The sequence below is a fragment of the Lithobates pipiens genome, unplaced genomic scaffold (genome assembly GCF_037356315.1).
Source record: "Lithobates pipiens isolate NorthernLeopardFrog02 unplaced genomic scaffold, aLitPip1_a1.2 Scaffold_8, whole genome shotgun sequence".
Lineage (NCBI taxonomy): Eukaryota > Metazoa > Chordata > Amphibia > Anura > Ranidae > Lithobates > Lithobates pipiens.
Genome location: NW_027507903.1, coordinates 537,776,575 through 537,804,183, shown reverse-complemented (window position 1 = coordinate 537,804,183; position 27,609 = coordinate 537,776,575). Strand labels below are relative to the sequence as shown.

The 27,609-nt window shown below is 45.4% G+C and overlaps 1 protein-coding gene across 5 annotated transcripts in view; it reads left to right on the top strand.

The window, feature by feature from the left end:
• The first annotated feature begins 386 nt into the window (after positions 1-386).
• The window catches only part of ZMIZ2 (zinc finger MIZ-type containing 2), a 74,880-nt gene continuing 47,657 nt past the window's right edge, over positions 387-27,609 (top strand). For 4 of the 5 annotated variants that reach the window (XM_077469650.1, XM_077469646.1, XM_077469647.1 and 1 more), the window contains exon 1: positions 387-553. The gene's annotated coding sequence lies outside the window, so the exon portion shown is untranslated. Of the gene's footprint in view, positions 554-782; positions 846-27,609 lie in introns of those variants that run through there. The other variant, XM_077469645.1, reaches the window with a different exon arrangement.

Sequence of the window (27,609 nt, the reverse complement as noted above, 5' to 3'; positions counted from 1 at the left end):
TTAACAGGAAGTATGACAAGGTCAGTCAGCCCCTGGCTTCACTCCTGCAGCGGGAGGCTGCTCTCCCTTTCTTCTGGTTATATAAATGTCTGGCGGTGAAGGGGTTAGCAGCCCTGCGTCTACTGATACATTGTCTTACCCATCCCCCCCACGCCTCACATTTCCAGCTCGGCGCTCCTCTGCTTCTGCCTAGCCATGTCTTGGGGCGGGGTCAGGCGGGAGGAGGAGGGACCAGAAAGGCTAGGAGAAGAAGGAAGCTTCTGAATATTAATGAGCGAGCATTGTGCAATTGGCGATCAGAGAGAGAAGAGAAAAGATAGGAGGTGGACTCTGCGCCGTCGTGCCCCGGCCAGGATCTGACGGTGACTGGATTGCTGGATGTGTGTAGCCCCTCCCTCTGCCCCTCCCCCCGCCGCCTCCTCTTCCCAGCGCTGCACCCTCTCACTGCATGCACTGCACCGTCCCCTGAGCCAGAGCCTGCGCCGTATGTCCGCCTTCCCTCTCCGGGCACCATGATCGGACAGCCATAGCCGAATCCCGCTTCCTGGGCCAGGTAAGAGCGAGCAACGCGTCCTCCTCCACGGGGCGGCTACACGGCTCATTGTTATATATGTATATATAGAGGGCAGGTGGGCAGTGTGCTCGGCGCTGCATTGTACAGACACTGCTCTGTGTGTGATCGGAGGAGGAGGGGGGAGGATCGGGGGGGGGGGGGGGCCAGCATGTGTGCGGTGGGATCTGGTCGGATCCAGTCACTCCTTGGGTCTGGCAGGGTAGAGTAGGATCCAGCTGCCCCCTGAAGATTGGCATCATATCATCGGATCTGGTCACTCTGGAAGCCGGAGGTAGGAGGTCTGGAGCCATATCCTAGGATCTGGTATTGATGGGTAGGATCTGATCACCCCAACCCCCCCCCTCCCCCCGGTCTGGTATTGGGTAAGATCTGATCACCCCCGACCCCCCTGGGGTCTGGTATTGTGGGTTAGGATCTGATTGGGTCTGATCGCCCCCCCCCCCTCGGTCTGCTATTGTGGGGTAGGATCTGACCCTGACTCCCCTGGGGTCTGGTATTGTGGGTTAGGATCTGATGAGGTCTGGTATTGTGGGGTAGGATCTGACCCTGACTCCCCTGGGGTCTGGTATTGTGGGTTAGGATCTGATGAGGTCTGGTATTGTAGGATCTAATCACCTCCTGGGTCTGGCAGGGCATGGTGGGATTCGGCTACTCCTGGGTTCTGGCAGTATGGGGACGTATCTTGTTGCCCCCGGGGTTTTACCAGCATTTGGACAGAATAAGGCCACCCATCGGATCTGACATTGTGGGGTAGGTTACTTTGGCCCCCTGAGGTTTGCCTACTCCTAGGGTCTGGCAGCATGGGGAAAAGGATGCAGTAGTCCCTATGGGTTGCCAGGGTTTGATAGGATCCGGTCTCCCCTGGGCTCTGGCAGCATGGGGGGGGGGGGTGGTGGAAGGATCTGGTCACCCCTCCCCCCCCCCCCCCGGGGGTCTCTGGCAGCGTGTGGGGGAAGGATCTGGTCACCACCCCCCCCCGAGGCTCTGGCAGCGTGGGGGGGGAGGATCTGGTCACCCCCCCGAGGCTCTGGCAGCGTGGGGGGGGAGGATCTGGTCACCCCCCCGAGGCTCTGGCAGCGTGGGGGGGGAGGATCTGGTCACCCCCCCGAGGCTCTGGCAGCGTGGGGGGGAGGATCTGGTCACCCCCCCCCGAGGCTCTGGCAGCGTGGGGGGGAGGATCTGGTCACCCCCCCCACCCCGAGGCTCTGGCAGCGTGGGGGGAGGATCTGGTCACCCCCCCCCAGGCTCTGGCAGCGTGGGGGGGAGGATCTGGTCACCCCCCCCCAGGCTCTGGCAGCGTGGGGGGAGGATCTGGTCACCCCCCCCCCCATCCTCTGGCAGCGTGGGGGGAGGATCTGGTCACCCCCCCCATCCTCTGGCAGCGTGGGGGGGAGGATCTGGTCACCCCCCCCCGAGGCTCTGGCAGCGCGGGGGGGGATCTGGTCACCCCCCCCCCAGAGGCTCTGGCAGCGCGGGGGGGGGGGGATCTGGTCACCCCCCCCCCCCAGAGGCTCTGGCAGCGCGGGGGGGGGGATCTGGTCACCCCCCCCCCCCAGAGGCTCTGGCAGCGCGGGGGGGGGGGGGATCTGGTCACCCCCCCCCCCCCCCCAGAGGCTCTGGCAGCGCGGGGGGGGATCTGGTCACACCCCCCCCCCCCGAGGCTCTGGCAGCGTGGGGGGGGGAATCTGGTAACCCCCCGAGGCTCTGGCAGCGTGGGGGGATCTGGTCACACACCCCCCCGAGGCTCTGGCAGTGTGGGGGGAGGATCTGGTCAGTCACCCCCCCCCATGCTCTGGCAGCGTGGGATAGGATCCGGTTCCCCCCGGGCACTGCCTTCAGAATGGTAGGATCTGGTTCTCCCATTGCTGCATATTTTTATTTTTTGTGGCCTGCTATCAGACTTTGCTGATAAAGTGTGTTATTCAGTAAATAAGTTTGCTGTGCGATGAACTCGATTTGTAGAACCTCAGTGGACCCGACGGCCTGCGGTGGTGACATAGAAAGCGGTTTAGTGATAACTTGGACTTTGCTTGGTGTCTGGAGCTGTGGTGAATGGAGAAGTGAGAAATATGTCTCCTGGAGTTTCCAACCTTCTGTAGATGTTCTGTATATACCCGGAGTGATTAGTGACCAGTTAGTTTTGGTTGTGTTTTTGTCTCCAGCATCCTGGAATTCAAACCATGGATGCCACCCATGCCACCTGCTATACGTTGAGATATACCGCTTTCCATTTGATCAGCTGGGTCTAGCTGAACTTGTATCTTGTGTTTCATTCCATGATCAGCCAAGTCATCTCATTGTGTGTTTGGTGGGTAATACAAGGATGGAAACGTCCTCGTTATACTTTGGTTAGCTATGTGTGGTCAAATGGAATCTAGGTTATTTATTTTTTTCCACTTGTGTATGGTGCGCGTAGTATTATAAGGTTGGTGCCAAGGTCGACTTTATATTCCTTTTTAAAGTGTGTGTGGGTTTTTTTTTTTTTTTTTTGTAGTACATGAAGATTTTCTAAACTTAGTGTTTCGCTAATGTTTTATGATGCTAGTGTTTTTTTTTTTTTTTTTTTTTTTATTGCTTGCTATAGTATTTGTATTACATCTCTACAGAGGCAGGGCTGGCATGTGTGGCTTCATGCTGCACAGTACATGGATTGTGAAGTGTATGCCAGGGCAAAATAAAGAGGGAAAAAAAATGGAGAGATGTGTATTGCTGCTCTGCCGTAAATCCAGTGCGCTCCTAACATCCTGTCTGGGCTGCTTTAATAACTGTTTCTCCATCCCCCATCCCTCCTCCATCTCTAACTTTTATTCACGTCTCAAGCAGTTGTTGTCTTGACTTCCAAGACCCCGATCACACATCGTGTGCAGGAAAGAGCTCTTGGGAGATGTGGTTCTGTGGGTTTGCCTACATAAGTAGGATCTCAGCTTCCAGCTGAGGTCCCTGGCAGGTTTTTACAAGCCTGGCGATTTTTATATCACAGGGAACAATAAATGCTGTTATTCATTTCAGGAACAAGGAAACGAAACCAATAATACGGTAATGCCTGGACATACACCATGCCCAGACATTAATCAATTGAAAAAAAATCAAAGGAGCCGGTGGAAAAATGTTGGCTGAATAGCGGTTGAATCCAGTCATATTTTGGCAGTTGGCAGGCCCGGCTCTCAGAATAGAATGGCTGGGGATTCCTCCACTCGCGCTGTATACTGTGGATGGAGGAATCTTTTTAGATTGTTTTAGTTAAAGTCACTTAAAAGAGAACCTGTGTATGCCGGGCTTTACTCTGTCTGCTCTGACTTACTGAAAGCAATATAGTTGTGACTTACCTCTCTATCTCATTAGGGATTCTAAAGTTGACCATAGATGGTGCGATCTTCTGCAACCATGGGTTGCAGGGGAAAAAAATTGCTTGATTTTCACCATCCCCACAGTCAGTGTTGATGGGGGAAATCCCTCCTGTGGAGCTATTGTGTTCTGCTGGCGGAGGAAGCCATCCTAGCTGGGAGAACGGTGATTCTTGCTAGCAGCTACTGGCAATAATCGCATGAAAATTCCAGCAGGCTGGTTGTACAATCAGTCGGCCTGCCCGTACATGGTTTCAGTCTTGGACCCCATTCACACCTGAGCGTTTTGTAGCTTGAAGCCTGAAGCTACAAAACGCTAGAGGGGAAAAATTCTATTATTCTCAATGGAGATGGTTCACATCTCCACTACATGTCGCCTGAAGCTCAAACAAGTTCCGGACCCTTTTTTGTCTCTTGAATTGAGCAGATTTGGGCGTTTTTTCTTTTTAACATTGGTGACCTTTTGCCCTGCACAAAATCGCGGTAAACGCTGAAAAACACTACGCTCAGGTGTGAATGCAGCCTAAGCCAGTCCTTGCTAAACTGACCAAGATTTGAACCGTCTATGGCAAGTTTAATAAGGCTGGCCGTAGATGACTCGTATTTTGGCCGATTCCTGCTAAATCGGCTGAAGTTCGAGCCGCGAGTGGCCCTGCAAGCACCATCTGACTCAACAAGTCAGTATAAAAATTGAGTGCTGTGGCTGCTGACCACAATAGTCGTCGGTGGAGATTCCTTCGTCCGCGGTGTTTAGTGTGGAAATTTTATTTAAAAAAAAAAAAATGATTTTGGGGGTTTTCTTGCTCAGCCTGCGGGCTAAATAAGGTAAAAAATGGGCTGCTAGTATTTATTATGCAGTTGGTAGAGTTGTAAGTACCACGCTGCTCAATAATTCCCATCCATGTTGGGTGAACCAGAGTGCTGACCATGAGGGGCCTATCCCTGCATCGTTTTTGATCTATGCAACAGAAAAAGGCACACGCTGATGTCACTCATTCCAGAGATGCATCTCTATCAGGGTGGATTTGATTTAAGTCAAGTTGATTTTTAAAGAGGAAGTAAACCCTGATGAGTTTACTTCCTCTTTCATTCCCTGCAAAGGCAAAGCATAATGGACTACTATGCATCGCATAGTAGCCCATTATGTGTCACTTACCTGACACAGGAGCCAGCGAAGTCGCCGCTGTCCCCTGTAGTCCACCGCATCCATCTTGCTGGTGGCGTCTCGCAGCTCCGCCGCTGTCATTCGGCGGAGCCGCGATGACGTCACTCCCGCGCATGCGCACGCGAGCCGACACGCGCGGCAGATCCATTGTTGGAAATGCCGCGCTCAGTGCGCCTGCACGTCGCTGTCTACGGCGCATGCGCCGTAGACAGCGGTGCCTGTCTTCAGGCAAATATCTCCTAAACCGTATAGGTTTAGGAGATATTTCTTGGACCTACAGGTAAGCCTTAATCTAGGCTTACCTGTAGGTCAAAGTGGTTTGTAAGGGTTTACAACCACTTTAAATCGCTAGTAAAAAGGCTTAATTTTAAACCAACTCAATTTAAATCATAATTTTTAAAGATCAATTGTCCTCTATGTCCTTCAGGGGCTGCTCCTCTGACCCGCCGTTGACTCACCGACAGTACCATTCACTTTAATGGGACAGCTGGTGATGCAGCAGTGACACAAGGTGAGGGACGTGGCGACAACAGGTGAGTGGATGCCCACTAATAGGCTCTGCAATGATGGATCTGAAATGACAGGTGCTCTTTAAATGTAAGGACTCATTCTTGCTGGTAGTTAGAATCTTTAATATTTGCAAACAAAATGAACTGTTTCATGAATTAAAAAAACAAACATGTAAAGTTAGCCCTATTTTTTTTTATTTTTTTTTATGATGTGAAAGAGGTTAGCCTGAGTAAATAGATACCTAACATGTCACACTGTAAAATTGTGCACGCTCGTGGGATGGTGCCAAGCTTTGGTACTTAAAAATCTCCATAGGCAACACTTTAATACATTTTTACAGGTTACCTGTTTAGCGTTAGAGGAGGATTCCCCCCCCCCCCCTTCTTTTTTTCACTTTTTATTCCTATTACAAGGCATGTAAACAAACATACCTTGTAAGAGGATTAGTGCATGACAAGTCCTCTTTATGGAGAGATCTGGGGTCTATAAGACCCCAGATCTCTCAGACTAAAAAGTAAAGTCAAATCAAAATAAACTGTCTCAGTCTTTCCAGCCGAGTCCCCGGCATTGTTTACATCTACCGGCCCAGGCGTGACATCATAATGTTGCGCCCAGGCCTCCGAGGGTCATAGAGATGACTGGGGGACCATCTGGTCAACGGAAATCTTTATGGCTAACTTCTGGCAGCGAACAATACATTCTCTGGCTTGTCGATCGCATGGGCAAGACAGGAGAAGTGGCGGGAGGGGGTGGGGTAATGTTCCCCTCTCGACACCTGTAAGAACGATTAAGCAGCTTAACGGCCTCTATGATTGATCTGACGGTGCGCAGAATCGCGGGCGGGAAAAAAATATCAGGATGATGTCTGTAGCTGAAAGTCCATGACATACTACTGGCGTGAAGGGGTTAATATTCTACTGATCTGTGTATGTGGAAGTAAAGTTAAAATTACTTTTCATACAAACAATATAGCAATAGCTTGTACTATGTATTACTATAAATACATCCACAATGACTTCCTTTTTGGTATGGGACTTTTCAGTGTCTTGGAAACTGGTTGGGGAGAGGAGGGGGTGCCCCCTGGTGCAGGTGGGCAGAGGGGTTGCCCACTGGCGCAGGAGGGAAGCGGTGGGGGGGGGGCCCTGGTATTATGGCTTCATTTAGGGGTGGAGTTTAGTAAGGGTTATGCTTTAGAAGTTGCCTAGATCTGCTACATCTGAACTCATTACTGTTGAAATACATGCATAGGAATGGTTTATCTAAAGGGAATATATCATTCCGTGCAGCCAGTATTCTATACAGGCACTCTGCCAGACTACATAGCCAGGTTCTAAATGGCACAGCTTCTCAAGAACTAAAAACTCCTGCCCGCAGCTCCTCCAGGATTAGCGTGGTGTCAGCGCTGGTCCTGGTGGAAAAAAGAAAAACGATTAGCTGAAATTTTTGAATCTATTTGACCTTTCAACTTGATTCAAAATTTTAAATCTTTTTTTTTTTTCCGGAAACCAAAATGAATGGTATTCTGCCACTGCTCAAAATCGATCTACAGGCCTAAAGCCCCGTACACATGGGATAAATGTCTGGCGGAATTGGCCAGTTCAATAGAAACCGTCCGACATTTGGCCCATGTGTGCTGCAGCCACTCCAACAGAAGCCGGCTTCTGACAAAGGGGCCTGACCGAAGAAGGTCTGCCGACTGGATCCCGATCAGCCATTGGCTGAAAGCACTGTCTGGCGGGTTTTGGCTGGGGGGCATACCCATAGTATAGCTGCCATAGTCGCTACCAATCACTGTCTTCTCCCAGCGGGAAAAGACAGTGGCGCAGCAGGAGGTTTCTGGAATTAACACTATCTTTATTGATGGGGGAAGCAAGTGAATTTCTTTCCTGCAACTCAACAGGTGCAGATGTGCTCTGGAAAATACTAGCTGAAGAAAATGTAAAAAACAAAACAAAAACTTTAAGCCCGACTGCATTAACATCTTTACAGCCCACCCCCCCATTGGTTAAAGGCTCATTTTGGGGAAGGGGGAGAATAAGTACAAATACTCTTGGTGCAGCCAGAGTCCTGAAGCAGCTTCACTGCCTTCCAGGTCTCCTCTATCCAATCACATCACACAATGCAGGCAGTCCTGCGTTGTACATAAGAACATTGAGGGCCAGTCTGCAGCAGAGGAAAGCAGTGGGTGCTGGAACGTTTACGTTTTTAGGTTTGGAAACCATAGTTGTTAATAATTACTTTTTATGTAAATTTTATTTATATCAAAAGAAATTCCATAATTTACCCATTTTTCCCAGAGTGTAGTTCCCCTTTAAGGCTTGGTTCACATCTATGCTTTTTTTTTTTTTTGGGTGCGTTTTGCAGTCCATATAACATGGTTTCCTCTGGGTCACGTTCACATCTGTGCATTTAATGGAAAGAGACCAGGACCAGCGGGTTGTGTTTTTGGTTTCATAGACTTCAATGGATCAAAAATGTGTACTGTAAAATGCACCTGGAATATGCATCAGCTGCAACCTGCATAGGTGTGAGCCAGGCAGAACTGAGCGTTTGGTAACGTCCATAGTATCAGCCTAGTTTTGGTATTTCTGCAAAAACAAATGGCCAGGGTTTTTATTTTTTATTTTTTTTGTGTAATCTCCTCCCAGATTTGTACTCGCCTGTCATTGGTCCAGTAAGATATTGGTTGTTGGTCGCATAGCACAGCTGCTTGCTGAAATCCTCTGTTCGGGGTCTATGCATGTGTTATTTATCTATTCGCTGAAGAAGCCTCCAGCTTTTGGGAGTTGGAGGTGAGAGGTCACTTTAAAATGTGACACTTACACTACCAACTGCCTGACCTCTTCTCAAGTGTGCATAACGCCTTCATATACCAGAGCCATGTGGTTAAAGTGCATCTAAACCCAAGAACAAAAATGGAATCTATTGCAGCTTGCCGGTTCCAAGATGTGGTAACTGCATTGTGGGTTTTTTTATTTTTATTTTTTTCTGGTGATCCTGCTGATAAACATGCTTTCTACTCCTGGGGTGACATTGTTTACATACTTTACCAATAGAGGTCTAGTTGTTGCTCTAGAACAGGCAATTAGCGGACCACCAGCTGTTGCAGAACTACAAGTCCCATGAGGCATAGCAAGACTGACAGCTACAAGCATGACACCCAGAGGCAGAGGCATGATGGGACTTGTGGTTTTGCAACAGCTGGAGGTCCGCTAATTACATATCACTGCCCTTGAACAAGATCATAGAATACCAACCCCTCCTCTCCATTGTTACGTGGGAAAGTGTTTTGTAGTCCACAGCCCAAAAGGGAGCAAGGATTTTCTTGTTGGGGGGGTTTATATACACTTTAGGGAAGGTGAGCAGCTACAAGGCTCGGGTTGATGCCTTATATAGGAGCTGGGCGAGGGCATGTGTTGTCAGCGTGAGTTAAGGTGGGGGGGGGGGGGGGGGCTTTTCACCATTCACACTGTTCTAAAAGTTATCCTTCCGGGAAGCAAAGGGGCAGTAATTCAGGAGGCTGATCCATGTTTTTATTCCCCCTCCACCACCCAACGACAAAATAACGTGGCAGGTGCTCAGGTCTGCACACAATTTCTAAATGCTTTTTGGTGTGGCATATGTAACTTGTCACCTTAATCACCTGTCATCTGTGCCAATCTGGCACTTTGCTCAAAAACTCATAATTTTTTTTATTTTTTTTTAAATGGTAGTTAGCCCAATGAATTAAAAAAAAAAAAATGGTAAAGTTAGCCCAATTTTTTTTTTTTTTGCTTGATGTGAAAGATTTACGCCGTTTGGCCGTTGTTTACATATGCGTTTTGCCTCTGTGCCAGCGGTGCCTAAAAAAAAAAAAATTCTATCTATATATTATAAAAAATGTATTTTATTTTTTAAATATAGGCTCTCTTAAAAAAAAAAAAAATCTATCTTATTCCTATTACAAGGACTGTAAACATACCTTGTAATAGGAATAGGAATAGTGCATGACAGGTCCTTTTATGGAGAGACCCCACATCTATCCTTCAGGCTGGAAAGGCTAAGGAAAAAAAAAAAAAAAAAGCAACCTCTCTCTGTCTTTCCAGCCACGTCTCCAGCATTGTTTACTTTCACTGGCTCGAACGTGACATCTGAGGGTCATAGAGATGATTGGGGACCATCTGGTCACCGGAAATCTCTATGCTCAACTTCCGGTGGCGACCGATTCATTCTCCGGCTCACCGATGGCAGGGAGAAGCACCAAAGGGACGTCTCCTCCCAACGCCTGTGAGAACAATCAAGCAGCTGGACAGTTGCCATGATTGTTCTTATAGCGCACAGAATCACTGGCTGAAAAAAGATGATTTCAGAATGATGCCTGTAGCTGCAGGCATCATTCAGATGTTCCCACACATAACGTCCTACGGGCATGCAGTGGTTAAAGCGGAGGTCCACCCTATAGTGGACCTTCCACTCATTGGATTCCTCCCCCCCCCCCCCCCCTCCGGCGCCACAATTGGCACCTTTCAGGGGGGAGGGGGGTGCAGGTACCTGTACAGTACAGGTATCTGCACCCACTTCCGGGATAGCTCTCTGCGGAAAGGGGCGTAGATTACGCCCCTTTCCGAAAGTCCCCCGCTGCCTGCTGGGAAACGCACAGATCCCAGAGGCAGCGGGTCCATCCTTATTGCGCAGCGCGACTCGCGCATGCACAGTAGGGAACCCGGAAATGAAGCCGAAAGGCTCCACTTCCTCATTCCCATACCCAAGATGGCGGCGGCAGCACCCGAGAGACGATCGAGAGATCGGCTTCGGGTGCCGACATCGCGGGCGCGCTGGACAGGTAAGTGTCACTATTTTAAAAGTCAGCAGCTGCAGTCTTTGTAGCTGCTGGCTTTTTAAAAAAATAAAAAAAAAAATAAAAAAAAAAACGTGGACTCCCGCTTTAAAGTAAATAGGACCATGCTATATTTGCATGACAACCACTTGGCACATGGTTGCAAAATATTGCCAGAAAAAAAAAACGCATTTAAGAGGCAGCAGTATTGCCCCTGAAAATCGGATCAACTGCCTCTGAAAATCGATCGACCATGGATTGCTTTTCAGAGGGATGATAAACTTGCCACCAGCATGCATGAGGCCTTAGGCCTCATGTACACTGCTGCTGGTAAATGGATGTTTTTAGAATTGGGTATTTTCTTTTCCAACTGCTCCTGAACTCTTCTCCGCAGTTGAGTTGAGGCCTTTTTTGGAAAGCAAAAAAAATAGTTCAGACACAGAGTTTAGAGGCATTTCAAACGCTTCTAAACGCAGTAACTCGCATTTAGCCGCGCTTCGGGTTACTATCTGTCAAGTTAAATCGTTCAGGAGAGGTTGTTGATGTCCCGTGTACATTAATCCTTAGAGGAAATACCTAAGTTAGAGTGAAATACTTACTTTTTTTTCTCCTTTTAGCAGTCTTCTAGGATTCTAATATTTTTATGCAAAGGCCCAATCAGTTGATTTTAAAACTGCATCTTATTACCTGCTTTCCAAAAATGGTGTCATTTGGTCAATGTCATGTAAATAAAATGGCTACTTTTTTTTTTTTTTTTTTTTTTTTCCCCAGCACCCTTTTTTATAAATTGTTTGTCATGCTGATCCAATACCTCTTGAATAATCGGCCTGCTATAATGTAGGTATTCCTATGTCCATCCTTGCACTTTAGTAGGGAACGTTGGGGGGGGGGTCATGTGTCACATAATACATATCTGAGAATGGTGTACAGAGCTCTGCTTTGCCATGGAGGGTCCTCCTTGTATGTTAGGAGGATAATACTGGTAAGCTAAGCTCTTGCACTTGTATATTTTTATATGATCTTTGTGATTTTGGCATTGTTGTCCTTTGCTTTTATTTAGTACTTGTTAGGCTGGCTATACATGGATCATTCTCAAATCAAATTGATCATACATGGATCAATTTCTCAAATGTGTGGATGGGGGAATTGGATCCCCCCCCCCCCCCACCCCCTTTTTTTTTTTTTTTTTTTTTTCCCTCCAATATGCCTATTACCATCCAAGAACAAGTCCATTTTATATCCTCGTATGATTTGCTGTTAGGTCTGTACTCTGCAATGCATTTTATCTCTCTGAACTCCAAAAAAGAAAAAGCAAGCTGTTTTTTTGAATTTGCACATTCTGGGTGTGTCATCTTTATCTTTGCGCCCTGCAGGAAGCATGTCTCCTGACTTCTGATATGCCACTGACTTGTTGGGTAGTGAATGAAGATGATGGCTCTGTAATGTGCACAATGAAACAAATGCTAGAACTGGCCGATTCCTTACATCTGATTTTTGCTCAAGGAATTGATGCTGCTGTTGCTAACCATTTGTCAAAACGTTGGTTTACTGGCTGTCGTGGTATTTGTTTTGATGACTTTGAGTTGCTGATCTAGAACAAGTATTCATGTCTGGGGGTTCTGATTTTTGCTTGCTGCATAATTGTTTCAGGTAGTGATTAAGAAGAAAAGTACAGGTTCAGTTATAGGTCAATGCTATGCCTGCTGGCTTCTGTAGGAACTCCAGTGGTGCATCTGCACTTTTTTTTTTTTTTCTTTTCTTTTTCTCTGGTCACTTTTTTCACCTGCTTCCTTTTTATTTCAGCTATTTATATAGCACCAAGGGTTTATGCAGCGCTTTACGTATACTTTTTAGTGTACATTCACATCAGTCCCTGGAGTCGAAACCAGCAGCCATTTGCCATCCACTCAAGGCTTGCAGCCTATGGCTGCGAGGACTGACCGGTGTGTTCTGGTGGGGGTGGTGTCGGAACACAATAGCTCAGCAGGGAGATCCCTATACTAACATTGCATAGTTAGTACAGTCTGTTCCTAGCGAGCACTAGGCATAAGGTTCCCAACTCGCATTCATTCATACGTACATACTATAGGGCCAATTGTTGTTGGAGTGTGGGAGGAAACCAGAGTACACCGAGGAAACCCATGTAGGGAGACCATGCAAACTTCAGGTAGGGAGGTCTGTGGTTGGGATGCAAAGCAATGCAGTGAGCCTTGGGCCCTATTCACCAAGACTGTCAACATCCTCAATCCAATCTATTTCAGTTGCAGCTGCTCACATATGAGTACACGGACGCTTGTCTCATGAAGCCTAACTGGAGAAAAATTTTTTTTTTTTTGCCCCATAGACTTAAGTAAAAATGGCTTTCATTTATTTTTTCCTTCTAGCCATTTTTCCCAAGTCCATCTTCAAAGACCTCTTACAAGAAAGACTCCATCCACCTAAACGGGAAAAACAATCTGCATTAAAGTAGAAGTCCTGGTCAGATGTTAAAGTGGAGGTTCACACAAAAATGGAACCTCCTGCTTTTCGTAACCCCCCTCCGGTGTTACATTTGGCACCTTTCAGGGGGAGGGGGGTACATATACCTGTATAATACAGGTATTTGCACCCACTTCCGGGCATAGACTCCCACAGTCTACGACTCTTCTCACAACTCCTCTTCCTCCTCCAAACGCAGTGAGTTGAGTTGATGCCAAAGAGCTCGATTTTGGTCTCATCTGACCCCAACATTTTCACCCAGTTCTCCTTTGAATCATTCAGATGTTCATTAGCAAACTTCAGACGGGCCTGTACATGTGCTTTCTTGAGCAGGGGGACCTTGCGGACGCTGCAGGATTGCAGTCCTTCACTGCGTAGTGTATTACCTTGGAGACTCTGGTTCCAGCTCCCTAGATCGTTGACAGGGTTCTCCTGTGTAGTTCTGGACCAATTTCTCATCTTGCATGGAGCCCCAGACCATGGGAGATAGACAGGTTATTTTTTTTCTTCCATTTGCAAATAATCGCTTCAACTGTTGTCACCCTCTCACCAAGCTGCTTGGAGATGGTCTTGTATCCCATTCCAGCCTTGTGTAGGTCAGTGACATCCTTGGACAGCTCTTTGGTCTTGACCATGGTGGAAAGATTGGAATCTGATTTCTTCTGTGGCCAGGTGTCTTTTTATACAGGTAACAAACAAGTATACAGGTAACAAGCTGAGATTAGGAACACTCCCTAAGAGTGATCCTAATCTCAGCTTGTTACCTGTATAGACAGCGGGGAGCCAGAAATCTTGCTGATGGGTGATCAAATACTTATTTCATTTCAGCCCACTTCCTCATCAGGATTTGTTTTGTTTTTTTTGATATGGTGCTGCGTTGCTTTAATTGACAATAGTGGTCGTGCAACGTTATACCCAAACAAAATTTTATGTTATTGTTAATAATTTAATTTTTTTATTGGTGATATTTGATCACCTCCTGCGCTTTATTTTTTTGCGCTATAATCAAAAGTGACTCTTTAAAAAAAAAAAAAAAATTTGCTATAATAAATATGCAAAAAAAAATAAAAAATTTCTTCATCCGTTTAGGCCAGTATGTATTCTTCTACATATTGTTGGTAGAAAAAAAATACAATAAGTGTATACTGATTGGTTTGCGCAAAAGTTATAGCGTCTACAAAATGGGGGATATATTTATGGCATTTTTGTTTCTTTTTTTACTAGTAATGGCGGTGATCAGCTCTAACTGTGGGGGGAATGTCCTGACTCGAGGAGGCGAAATATCTCTGTTCCTGATCACTAGGAACAGCAGATCCCTCTCTACTCCCGTATCAGAACAGGGATCTTTTTGTTTACTTGCGCAGATCCCTGTTCCGGCTCTCTATGGAGTGATCGCAGGTTGCCGGCGGGACATTGCAGCCACATGCATCGGCTCTGGTGTTCATGGTGTGGGCATGCCCCCTATACCTCTTACAGCGGCCGATGTACTCCTATGGCGGTTTGCGCAGCCGTGCCAACCTGCCGCCTTATGATTGTTAAAATGCAAATCAGTTTATAACTTTTTTGAAATGCATTTTTCTGGATATTTTTGTTCTGTCTCTCACCTGTTAAAATAAACCTACCATTTAAAATTATAGACTGATCATTTCTTTGTTGGTGAGCAAAATTACAAAATCAGCAGGGAGATCAAATACTACTTCCCTCACTGTAATGTATGCACATTTATGCTTTTGTATATATGGTTGTTTATGCACATGTTCTACTGGTTGCAATGTTACTTTATTTTGGCCATTGGAATAAATGCATGCTCATACGAGCATGCACTCCGGTGTGTGTATGGCTGTCAATTGCGTTGATCTGTGCTCTGAACGCAGCCTTGGCCTTTTTATTTATTTTTATTTTTTGTACACCTGTGTACGCTGCTCCTAAAATACGCCTGTAAACACAATGTGCATATGCAGGTTGGGTAACCTAGCGTGGCTTTCAGAGACATAAAAAAAAAGATATGCTAGATGCCTCCAACAGTAGAGGTATTTGTGAGGTTACTATAGGTGACTTTTATTGCATAAGCATGCAAATGCATGTTTGTTGCAACCCTGTAGTGGAGGATGGTCAGTACTGGAGTAATACGTTGTCAGTTAGTATGTTTGTTCTATAACTGTTGGAATGCTGCGCCATTGGTAAATTCCTGAGGAACACTGGTTCTGCTATATGTGAGGTGTGTGTATATGTATACTGGTTGTCTGGTAACGGCAATCCATGACATGCATCAGCCTCCGTTGTTGTACAGATGCCTGTTCTGGTTGTGTTTAATCAAAGACCTGATTCTGTCAGTTGGAAAAAGCTCCACCCAGACATCATAGTCTGCTGTAATGCCTTCAAGAGACCCTGTCACTAAATCTGAATACTCGTATTGTTTTGAATTGTGCAGCCTTTATTATAAAGGTTTTCTCTGAGATGTAGCTTTAATTACCTTGCTCATGTCTGACGCCTAAGCTGTCGAGGGGGACTGCTGACTGACCTCACACAACGCCTATTCAGATGATTGAAGACGATGTGTGAGGTCAGTGATTGTCAGACTTCAGGTGACCTCTGATCCTCTTCTTCAGCATTACCACAAATCTATTGTGACGTTCTTATATAATATTTATATTACTAATTTTCTCCCTGCCTTCACCTGGTGATCCTGTGAACAGGTAGGGTGACGATGCTCTCCCCATGTACATTATCTATGGAGAAGCGGTGTTTGGCTTAACGTGTACGTAAACTATTGTTTTCAGCCAAGGAAGCTGCCATCTTTGCCACTGTTTTAATCTACAACTGCCATGATACTGCACATGTCATCAGTTAGGAACACCAGCCATTGGATGGTTTGACAGTTTGCTTGAGAGTAGGGCTGCAACTAACTATTATTTTCATAATCGATTAGTTGGCCGATTATTGTTTCGATTAATCCGTTAACCTTTAAAAAAAAAAAAAAAAAAAAAAGGAATTTTGCTGCGATTTGCATTTATTTTATTTTTATTTTTTGGCCAATTTGTTGTTGGGCAGATTAAAAAAACACTAATTGTGTTTGTTATTACATGCTTTTCTACAGCAACAGTATATTGAACCAAAATAGCACCATTTTGCGTTAAAAAAATAAATAAAATAAAAATAAAAAGTCCTTGTCTTTTTCAAACATGCAGCAGCTGAAAAAAATCATGGATGTGAACGTGTCCCCCCCCCCCCCCCCCATCATTATGTTAGTGGCCGATTAATCGATTTAATTTCATAATCGATTAGTTGCTTTAGCCCTACTTGAGAGCACAACCAATGGGAGTGTTAGATTTCTGGCACATGCTGGAAATCTGTTTTATGCATGGGTTTGCTTCTGCTTTTAAAGTAGAACTAAAGGACAGGACCCTCTGATTCCTCCTGCATTGTGTTGTAACTGTACTATCTGTCCTCGTGTTGTAAAGTGCTGCAAAAACTATTGGCGCTGTATAAATCCTGTATAATAATGTTAACATTGATGCGCTTTACAATCCCCTTATACTGGGAATGCATAGGAATTTGCAAGCACCGCCGGCAGGCAGGTTTAAAAGGGAGCCGTTCAAAGTACCTGGGCCAGAAGGCCGGGCTGTACAGCTGTGAAAGCTGCTACAGCGATGTTTCCCGCTCTCTGATCTGGCCTGCAATCCTCTTCCTTCTCTCCCTCTCTTCCCCTGCACGGGTGAGGCGGCTGCATTGTTGGGCACAGATAACATTGTTGGTGTTTTATTTTTATAACTTGGTTCTGCATAAAACCTTTAAGTGTCATTTTCATGAGATAATTTTGAGGGTGTAATTAGGGGCAACTGGTGGAGAGTAGCCCTTAAGGCCTGGCTATCTTAGGACGTGACCTTTTTAGCCCTGATATATGGAGCTGGATGGATATATCTATATCGCACTCGCCAGCCACTTTTATTAGGTACACCTTGCTAGTAGTGGGTTGGACCCCCTTTTGCCTTCAGAACTGCCTTCATTTTCTTTATAGCATAGATTCAACAAGGGAAGGATTAGAAGTTCTGAGAACTTTAGTGATGTCTGTGTCCCCAGTAGGGAGATTCCCCTAACTTTCTGCCTTGGTGAACAGGGAGAGAAATAAACATCCCCATTGGGAACAAATCTGACAGAAGTAAAAAAAAAAATATTAAAAAGCCAGCAGCTACAAATACTGCAGCTGCTGACTTTTAATGGACACTTACCTTTCCAGGAGTCCAGCAATGTCGGAAGCCGAGCAATCGCTCAGCTCTCGGCTGCTGCCGGCGCCATTCTCGGTGAGGGAATCGGGAAGTGAAGCGTTACGGCTTCACTTCCTGGTTCCCTACTGCACATGCGCGAGTCACACAGCGGAATGAGACTGGTCTGTGCTGTCTCTGAGACCCATGTGTGTCCCAGCAGAGCAGACAGTGCGGCGGGACAGGAAGAGGCATAGACTCCCATGGGAGTCTATGCCCGAAAGTGGGTAAGTGGGTGCAAATACCTGTCTTAGGCATCTGCACCCCCCTCTCCCCACTGAAAGGTGTCAAATGTGACACGGGGGGGGGGGGGGGGGGGTTGGGTTCCGGAAAGCGGAGGTTCAATTTTTGTGGAACCTCCGCTTTGATACTGGTAAGCCTGCATTTCATTGGTGGAGGGGTGAAATGAGTTTGAAACCTCCCCTGAAATGAGTTTCTTCAGGTTGGGATGTCTGATGTAAACCCCAGACATGAAATAGAGGGCCAATTGCTTTTAATAGATAGGGGAATCGCCCAAATGTGAGATGATTGGTTTTTATAGATAGGTCTTATCACTGGAATGTGTGTGTTTATGCACTGTGCAGACCGTCCCAGCACTAGTCTTATCTTAAGAGAACACTAGTGATTGGCTGTGGAAATCTGACGGCTCACTGACTGTTGTCTCAGTACTCAAGACAACAGGGAAAACTATATATTGTGTATTTGGAGTTGTCTTTATAATATTTACCTGAGAATACTTTATGTGATTTATACACTTTTACTGTTTGGTATTCCATATACAGGCTTTGCAGTTTTCCCTTCTAGCACATTACGGTGGTAATACTGAGGGATATCCATTGGTGACCTAGGGATTGTGTTGCAATTGGTCCAAGCAGGCTTCTTGATTTCACTGAATAGAATGATTAGCACTGCACACGTCATAATTGATGTGCCTAAACAATCGCAATTTTAAGTGCACAAATAGAACTCAAGACAAAACACTGCGTGTGGTGTGTGGGTTTTTTATTCTCTACCTTGGTTAAAGTATGGGAGGGCTATAACCTCTGTCACTTTTTATCCATCTGAGTCTTATTGGGGGGGGGGGGGGGGTGATTCCCTTCACGTCCCATAGCCAAATCGGGTAGTGATAGGAAATCCCTCCATAATGAGGAGTTGTTACCAAGAACTAGTTTCCCAATGGGAGGATTTCCCCTGTAAGTCTGTTTTGGTGACCAGGCAAAATTTAGGATGTGCTTACACTCTCGTGATAATGACAAGTGGGGAGAGTGGATCTCTTTAATGGAGACATAGACAGGTTTTTATTGCTAACAGATGTTCCAATTCCTCTCTACTGTATCCAATTATTTTACAAATAATGAGTTTTCGGAGACCACCCACAGGTATTACAAAGACCTCCTGTTGCATGGGTTAAATTCTTAACTGTAGTAGAGGGAGGTCCTTGCACTGCATGGTTTTGGTAAATCTGAAGGAGAAAATATGAGTGTGTATATGGGGGCTTTACACCTCGCTCCACTGCTCCAACTTGCAGCAGATCACTCTGCTCTCACGTACAATGCAGGTGGCCCATGTACTAATGGGAGCGCCTAAAATAGCCTTTCTCAACCTTTTCAACACAGAGGAACCCTTGAAATAGTTCTCTGGTCTCGGGGTACCCCTGCTAAAAATTAGAAATCTGCAACGCGTGTTACAATAGTGTGGTGGTCATTGGGAAGAATTACCTCCTTACAGATAGCTAAAAAGATCAATGGTGTGAGTGAGAACTTATTTGAGAGGCAGAAATTGCCCAATGCTGAAGGAACCCCTAGCAAACTGGAGGAATTCTAGGGTTCCACAGAACCCTGGTTGAGAATCACTGGCCTAAAAGATATTTTAGGCACTCCCTCTAAAGTCTATGGGACCAAAAAAATTGCAATTCTTCAAAGAAGCTCATGTACCTTTTTCAAGCTACAGGTGGCAAAGCAACACATTGATCAGGTGTGAATTGGCTCCCTGAAAATATGGGATTCTATATCTTGAACATTGTAATGTTTTGGGAACTGAAAGACAAAACACATTGATGTGAATGGGGGCAAAAGAGGAGGAACCTGGTCTTCTGACCAGGAAAGGCCACTTTCAATAAAACACCAGGTCACACCAACAGATGCTGAAGACACTTTCCCTAGGAAGCTGGCATCAGAGATCTGAGCAGGAATGGTGTCTTCTTGAGTGAACACTTCAGGAACCATGGGGTGGCCATGGACAGAGTGTTCCCCCTAGTATGACAGGACATGTCCACCAAGTATAGTAGGAGAGGACACAACTTGAATCCTGGGTAGCTAAAGTACCTCCACCAATGTCCACAGGTATGGCAGAAGACTGGCTTTGTACCCGGGGTAGGTAGAGTACCTTCTGCTCCTTTCCTTCAAGTATGGCAGGAGGAGACCAGGCTTGTACCTTGCCTAGGTAGAGCACCTCCACTACAATGTTTCAGGGCCCCAAAAGTTAGTAGAGGTACTCTATCTCTATCCGGGGTACAGTCCTTTCCTGCCTTCCCTTGGGAGTCCTTTTTGTACATGATCACCCTTTGTTTACTGAATTCTTCATTTCAGAAGATACCATCCCTGCTTACATTTCTCCTGATGCCAGCTCCCTAGACATAGTTTCTTCAACATCTGTTGGTATGGTCTGTTTTTATTAAAGGTGTGCGTTTGGTTTTTTTCTTTTTTTGTTTCCCCCCTGTTGATCTGCCCTGATCAGGGCACTTAATCGGGTGTAAGTGCATTTTGTTTTACCCTTCTGATTCTTTAAAAGTGCTTTTAAGATTAGGTGCACTCTGTTTTGTGTTTGGTTCTGGATATATACCGAGCTTGCAAGGACCAGCAGATTGCTCTTGGTACCAGGGAAGCCCAGTACATTTGAAGATTTTCCTGTATACTTGGAGGTTATAAACGGCTCTGATTAGAAGCTTTACAAATCTTTTGTTTAGAAAAGAGCTCTTGTAAATGTGCTTTTGTGTCTACCCTTAGTTCTTTTAAGAGTGCATTGTGTCTACCCCCTGCAGAGCTGCAACAGCTTGGCATAAGTTTGAATTGGATTTCTCCGCCCTCCCATACCTTCATGGGGGGGAAGGGCTCAGAATGGAGGATTCAAGAATGGCGCATTCTTCCCATACACTACCTGAGAAGGTAATGCCTGTCCTGCAACGGATGGACTCCCAGGGAAACTGAGCTAATGCTGGGTCCAGACGTGTCACCATTTTGCTCTGTTCCAGAATTGGTGCAGTTCCTGAGTGTAATGCAGCATGGGATTGGATCCTCAGGTCTCTCCTTTTAGGGCTCTTTCACACTGATTTCCCCCCCCCCCCCTTTTTTTTTTTTTTTTTTTTTTTTTTTTTTTTTTTTTTTTTTTTAAACTGAAAACTTGTCAAACTGGAAGCAAAATGCATCTCTTAAATCCTATGGAACTCTCCACACCAAAGATGCACCTCTCTGTTGAAACTAATAAAAAACCATGGCAAAAACATTCAAAACACACCTGTGGGGGAAGTTCTTAGTCCAATCACATGGTCCAGGGGTAAAAAAAAGTAACAAAAATGCATTAAGAACACAACGTGGCAAAAGTGCATAGCATTTTGCAACAGAGCAGTGTGAAAGCAGCCTTAGGGTGCCCATACACGGTTCGAATCTCGGCTGGTTCAGCAGGAACTGGCTGAGATTCAAACCCTTATTGGGCATGCTGAATGTACCAAGTTGATCAACTTGGGTACAACCAGCCTGCCAAATTTGTTTGATTATTGCAAGCGTCTGCTATAGCTGCTAGCGATAGCCACTGTCTTCTCCTAGTGGGGGATGACTTTTCCCTGCAGGGAGAAGATCATTGCTGTCAGCACTGCCTGTGTTGATGGGGGAATCGTACAAATTTCTTTGCAGTGTGTATGGTTCCCCCTTTTTTTAAAAGCATTGTCTAGACACTTGTCCAACATTGCCCTAAAAGGCAACCAAAAAAACTCAGACAGTAATGTACAACTTTTCCCCACAGCCATTCACTGATCATGGGTTAACTGCACATAACTGCCCTTTGCAGGATAACAGTTAAACACGTGCATCCCTGCTGACATTGTACTTTGTGAGTAGCTTTTTGTTCTTGTGGTTTTACACTTTCCACGATGTATGTTGTCGATGTGATGTGGTTGCAGCACAGAATTGCCCCCAGACAGACATTTCAGAACTTGCACTGACTGAGGAGATCAGGAGCGATGTGGTATTTGCTCATGCAGCTGGTATTGCCACATCTCTGCTTCAATAGGGACACAAATAAAAGCACATTCTTCGGGCCTTAAAAGGGAAACAAGTAGGAATAAAAATAACCTAGAGTCTCGTCCATATCGCAGACAGCGCTCAGTGCTGGGATTCTTGTTGTCTTCGGGGACGGGACGTGACGTGGGTGGGGGTTTCAGGGACTATACTGCGTTTGGAATCTAGGGTGAAATTTGTCATTCTGTACATTTGGGCCACGTTAACTCCTTGGATCAGCCATACATGGGTCTAGATTTCCTTAAACGCCAGGAAAGCTGTGAACATGTCTGCCTTGTTACAGGGCTACATAAGAGAAGAGAACTTGCTTCCTAATGGACATTTTTCCTGAAGTCCCTGACAGACATAATCTTGTTGCTCATGAAACCTTGTTTATCATAGGGGTTGTAAAGTCAGAAGGGTGTTTTTTATTTTATTTTTTTATTTTTTATATTAAGGTATTCTGTGTATTAAGGTAAAAAGCCTTCTGTGTGCAGCAGCCCCCCTGATTCTTACCCGTGCCCCCTTTTTGGCCAGTAATGTCCACAAATGTCTCGGCCGTCTGAGACTCTCCCTGCTGATTGCTGAGACACAGCAGCGGCGCCATTGGCTCCCGCTGCTGCCAAAAGTTGGCTAGTCAATCAGAGGGAGCACGACCGGGCCAGGGATTCATGTCTGAATGGACACGGAGCTGGGACCTGGTGTGGTTGCCCCCATAGCAAGCTGCTTGCTGTGGGGGCACTGAAGAGGAGGGAGGAGCCAGGAGCACAGATTGGGGACCGAGAAGAGAAGGATCCATGCTGATCTGTGTAAAGTCTTATTTTTGTAGGGGGGGGGAAAAAAAAAGTTGCTTTAAAGTTTGGGTAGCCAGTGTGTCTGCAATATCTGAAATGCAGCTAATTGCAGTTACTGTTCTGTTCACTAAAGTGTTCTTGCTGTTCATGTTACAATGACCTGTGTTGGCGGGCTTTTGTTCATGTCAGACATATTGCATTGCTATACAAGTTTTTATGGGAATGCAAACCCCATTTGAAGTGAGTCCATTGCACCTGTCAATGAATTCCAAATTATCTCAGATTCAAAAACGAATGCAATGGACACAAGCATCTATTTTAATCCACTGTTTTAAAAAATGCAGATATTAAAGGGAAGCTCCACTTGTCTGAACCCCCCATATATATTATATCGGTGTCTGATGAACATGAATCGGCTATCTGCGGTCCATCACATTTAGATCACAAAAGTTTTTGCAATCCTTCACACAGGTGAGCCTCAACCAGTATTTGCAGGTGCACCATTGCCATTTTTTTCTGGCCGCAAGGGAGACTCATGTATTTTGTATGTCCTGCCTTCATGTGAACCAGATCCCCAAAATTCCCAGAAGTGTCAGTTTCTGATTCTGAAAGCTCAGCTAGGGATTTCTCTTTGCGGGACGGTTCACACCACAGAAACGGTCCGGATGCGGTTTTTGTTTTTGTCTTCTGAAATGCCTGCTGGTGCATTTTTTGCTTTGGTTTGCTGCATTTCAGTGTAGTTCCTTGCAGAAACAAAAATGTAGCATGTTCCACTTCTGTTGACTGTACTGGATTGCACTGTAATGGGGTGAACTTTGCCATTGAAATTCAAGTAACCTACCGTCCATTGGGTTTTTGATGCAGAAAAAAAGCACTGGACTGCATGTAGTGTAAACCAGCCCTTGTTTTTTACTTTTGGTGGCAGGAGAACATTTTGACCTCCTTTTACATGAACATTTTCTATTTTGGACTTTCTTGAGTAAGGGCCGGTTCACACAGGGGTGACCCATCAGGTGACTTAGCCGCCTGACAAGTCGCGTCCCGCTCTATGCAATGGAACCGTTCTAATCGGAGTGACTCAAGTCGTTCCGACTTAGAAAAAGGTTCCTGTACGACTTTTGGGGCGACTTGCATTGACTTCTATACAGAAGTCATTTCACAAGCCACCGCTAAAGTCTGATCCCGGTCGCCTGAGGCAGTCGTGTTGCCTCAGTGTGAATGGGCTCTAAGGGCAGATGATTCATCTTACTTCCTGGAATCCATCTGCCCTTAGTTTGCCATGCAGGCAAGATGATTTGCTTAGCTGAGAAAACCCCTCCTAAATACTACTTGGATCATGATGTATTACATATTTTGCCTAGGCATGGGAACCAGGAAGTAACTGAAGACATCTAAAAATAAAGGCTTAAAACCAGTAAATATAATATATACTTTCCTATCCTATTTACTAATGCTAGCAGCATAAGGAGTAAAAATGTTCAATGTTTGAGGAAGTGGAAAGAGCAACAATAAATCGGAGTTCCAGGCTTTTTATGTTAAATGTCAGCAGCTACAAAAAGTGTAGTTGCTGACTTTAATAACACACTTACCTGTTCCACGGTCTAGCGATGCAGCCGAACGGAGCATTGCTCCTCTCTGCCGGCGCCTCCATTGCCACTCTGGGCACCTGCCCATGACGGCTTTCGGCTTCACGGCCGGGCACGCACAGAGCATGCGCGAGTCGTGCTGCACTCCCGGAGCGGACAAGTGATCTCCTGGGACCTGTCATGTTTCCCAGGAGATCGCCTAGAGGGAGGGTTTGCCTAAGACAAAAGGAGGAGTCGCCTTGGCGGTCCTTGGGCGGAAGGAGGAAGTGGGACAGGAAGGGCTTTCACACTGGTGCGGTGCACTGGCAGGGTGTCAAAATGTCCTGCCAGCAGCTCCTTTGGAGCGGCGAACTCGCCGCTCCTCCCCACTGAAATCAATGGGGCAGTGCTGCTATACTGCTGGCAAAACGCTGCTGCAGTGGCATTTTGCAGACAGATTTAACCCCTTTTCAGCCGATAGTGGGGGGTTAAAATCAGTTATCGGCCACACACAAAATTTTAGTCGACTTGCCTTGTGAGAAGGATGGAAACCACTGGCGCTTATTTACTAAAACTAGAGTACACAATCTGGTTGTGCTTTGCAGAGCAGCACTAATCAGCTTCCAGGTTTTACTGAGCAAGCTGAAGTTGGAAGATGATTGGTTACCATGCATGTCTCCACCAGAATCTGAGTACTCGAGTTTTAGTAAATCTCCCCCATTTTGTAGTAGTCAACAGCGTAAAGCAGCACCTGAATATGTAATGAGCAAATATGGCTTCCTCATCTACATCATTACATTCCTACAGACTTTCTTTTTAAACATTGACACACATTGATGTAATGTAAAATAGAAAAGACACATTCCCTTTAAGATGACACTCCTCTTCATACTTGTCTGCATGTGGAAGGAGTTCATGTTGGATCGTTGGTTCCTATAGGGGGGTTGTCACATGACTCACAAGAGGAAAAGGAAACCGCATTCTCTTCAGAGAACAAGTGTAGGTGGCACAGCTGTAGTTCTGTACTCTCCTTCACAAACGGCTGAGATAGTTTCTAATTAAAGAGAATCTGGGGAAAGGTACATTTAAAAAAAAATATTTGCAGGCTGAAGACCTGCAACATTGCTAGTTCATAAACTAGGAAGTGGCACGTAATTGCGTGCTACAAATGTAGCCGTGCAGTGCGGTATTCATTATCTGTAAAAATGTTCATTCAAAAATCATTAACTGTGCCTTTTAAAAAGGAAGTAAACTGCCAAGCAAAACCTACGGCTCAACTGTATGGAGTTGGGTGGACATTAAAAACCAAAGTCTAAATGAGCCCTAAAATGTGATAAATCAATAGGGCAACTCCTTTCATTTTCACACATGCTATAGAAATGGTCAGAAAATGGTGACATTATAGGCAGATGCTTTGTTTACAAATGGCAGTTGCACGAAAAACACACTTTCTTGTTTTTCTCTTGGTCTGCAATTGCAGGTAAAAGCATATTTTAAATGATTCATTTTGTGACCAGAACATTTTTAGATTTGTACTTGAGGTATGTTTTTAGTCATTAGTTGTAATTCATAATCCTTCTACAGCAGTTCTAAGCAGGAAACGGAGGCTTCATGTATTCTAAGCATATGTACCATGTGCAGTCTTATACACAGGTGTGTGTGTGTGTGCACACGCACGCACGCACCCCCCCCCCCCCCCCCCCCCCCATGTATTTGCACCCATTGACTCAGATTTGCATTAACTGGATCACATTCGCATGTACATTAAAAAAACAAAAAAAACAAAGTGCTCTTCAAACTATTACAAATGCACTTTCAGACTACTGTCATAATTGCTCCTGTTGACCACTTTCAGGTTGCAGAGATGTGAGGCCCAATGTCTGTGTCACTGACTTTTTTTGTTTTTATTGTGCACTGACTTGACAGGATACGTTCTTATGACTGTCCTCTTAACAACGGGCGGTGAAAGATCCACCCATCTCTCTAAACTTGCGCTGAATTTATCTGTTCCTACAGTACATCCGAAAATGTTCATAGGTCTCCTTTGTACAATGGGTTGTAACGATATGGAGGTCTGATAAACCCCGACATGTTTGGGAATAAGGGAGTGCCACTGAACACCATGCCACCCCTCATTTAAAAGTTGGTAACAAAAACAGCCAGATTGAAATTTGCTTTCTTGTGATAAGCAGCCAAGGAAAAGCACATTTGACCAAAAAACTTAAAACCCCAAAGTAGTCCATTTAGGTGAAATGCATGGCATCATAAACTGTAACAAGCCCAAGGTCTTCAAAGGACTTCTGGTGAGGCCCTGTCGTAAAATGGTTCTGTAAATGGTCGCATCATAAATGGTCTGGTGTGAAGTTTTAAGAATATCTGTGAGACTAAGGGTAGTGATATACAACATCCTGAACTATAGCTGAGCTCCCCATTGTCTAGCTTTATACATATTCCCCAAATCCTATGGTAATGCAAATTCTATACTGAAAAGTGATTACATTAGTGCAGGGATTGGCAAATTAATATGGAGTTCAGAAGCCTTTTTTTTTTCTCCCCCATTGGGAACCAGCTCTATTTAGAACTATAAAAAAACCTTCAAAGTTAGTCACCTGTTGTAATTTTTAGGGTGCGTTCCAGATGCTTTTCTACATGCATGTTTTTGATGCATTCAATGCATTTTTGATGCAGTCTAGTTCTTATTTTTTTTATTTACTGCAACTGCAAGCACTGGTGTGAACTATGGCATTGAAAACCATATAACCTACTTTCCATGTGTTTTTGATGCAGAAAAAATGCACTTGATTGCATGTAATGTGAACTGGCCCTTAAAGCGGAGGTTGACACAAAAATGTAACCTCCGCTTTTTGTAACACCCCCCCTCTCCCCCCTCTGGTTTCACGTTCGACACCTTGGAGGGGGAGGGGGGTGCAGATACCTATCTAAGACATGGGTATCTGCATAGACTCCCACAGGAGTCTATGCCTCTTCCTGTCCCACTGCTCTGACCGGACACGGGTCTCAGAGACAGCGCGGACCATTCTCATTGCGCAGCACGACTCGTGCAGTAGGGAACAGGGAAGTGAAGCCGCAACGCTTCACTTCCCGATTCCCTCACCGAGAATGGCACCGCCAAGCGATTACTTGGCTTTCGGCTGCCGACATCGCTGAACTCCAGGAAAGGTAAGTGTCCATTTATTAAGTCAGCAGCTGCAGTATTCCAGCTGGCCGAGGCTCCTGATATTTGGCCAGCCCAGCATTAATGTAGAAGAAAATGAAACTCTGACACCATATATGACTATTATAGGTTTCAGAAGGCTAATAAGTTGCATCCTTAGCCTGGAATATTTGGTATCTAACAAATTATTATTTTATCTGTTCGGTGACATACCAGTTTACCGATTTATTATTTTATGCCCCCCCTGTTATTCAACTTCCTTTAACACAAGTTAACTTTTAGTAGAATTTAGAGATTTGAGACTAACCAGTTAACATGGACAGGTGTGTTTACAAAGGGCAGCTTTTTATTCATTTATGTAAAACCCTTATCTCAAAAGGAAGAAAAAAAAAAACTGTTGCTTTAAAAAGTATTAGTTGGAGTTTGGCTTCAATTTGTTAGTCAAGCCCATCTAAATCTGCTGGTCTAAGGCTGCCCATAGATGATCCGATCGCTTGATTCCTCCATTCACACAGGCAGTGCCTCCCACAGAGCTATTGTGTTCTCACAGCAGGGGGAGGTGGGGTGTGGGGAGCCAACTCAGCCGGAAGAACACACAGTGATTATTGCTGGAGGCTATAGCTGCATGAAAAATCCAACATGCTGGTTGGATCGA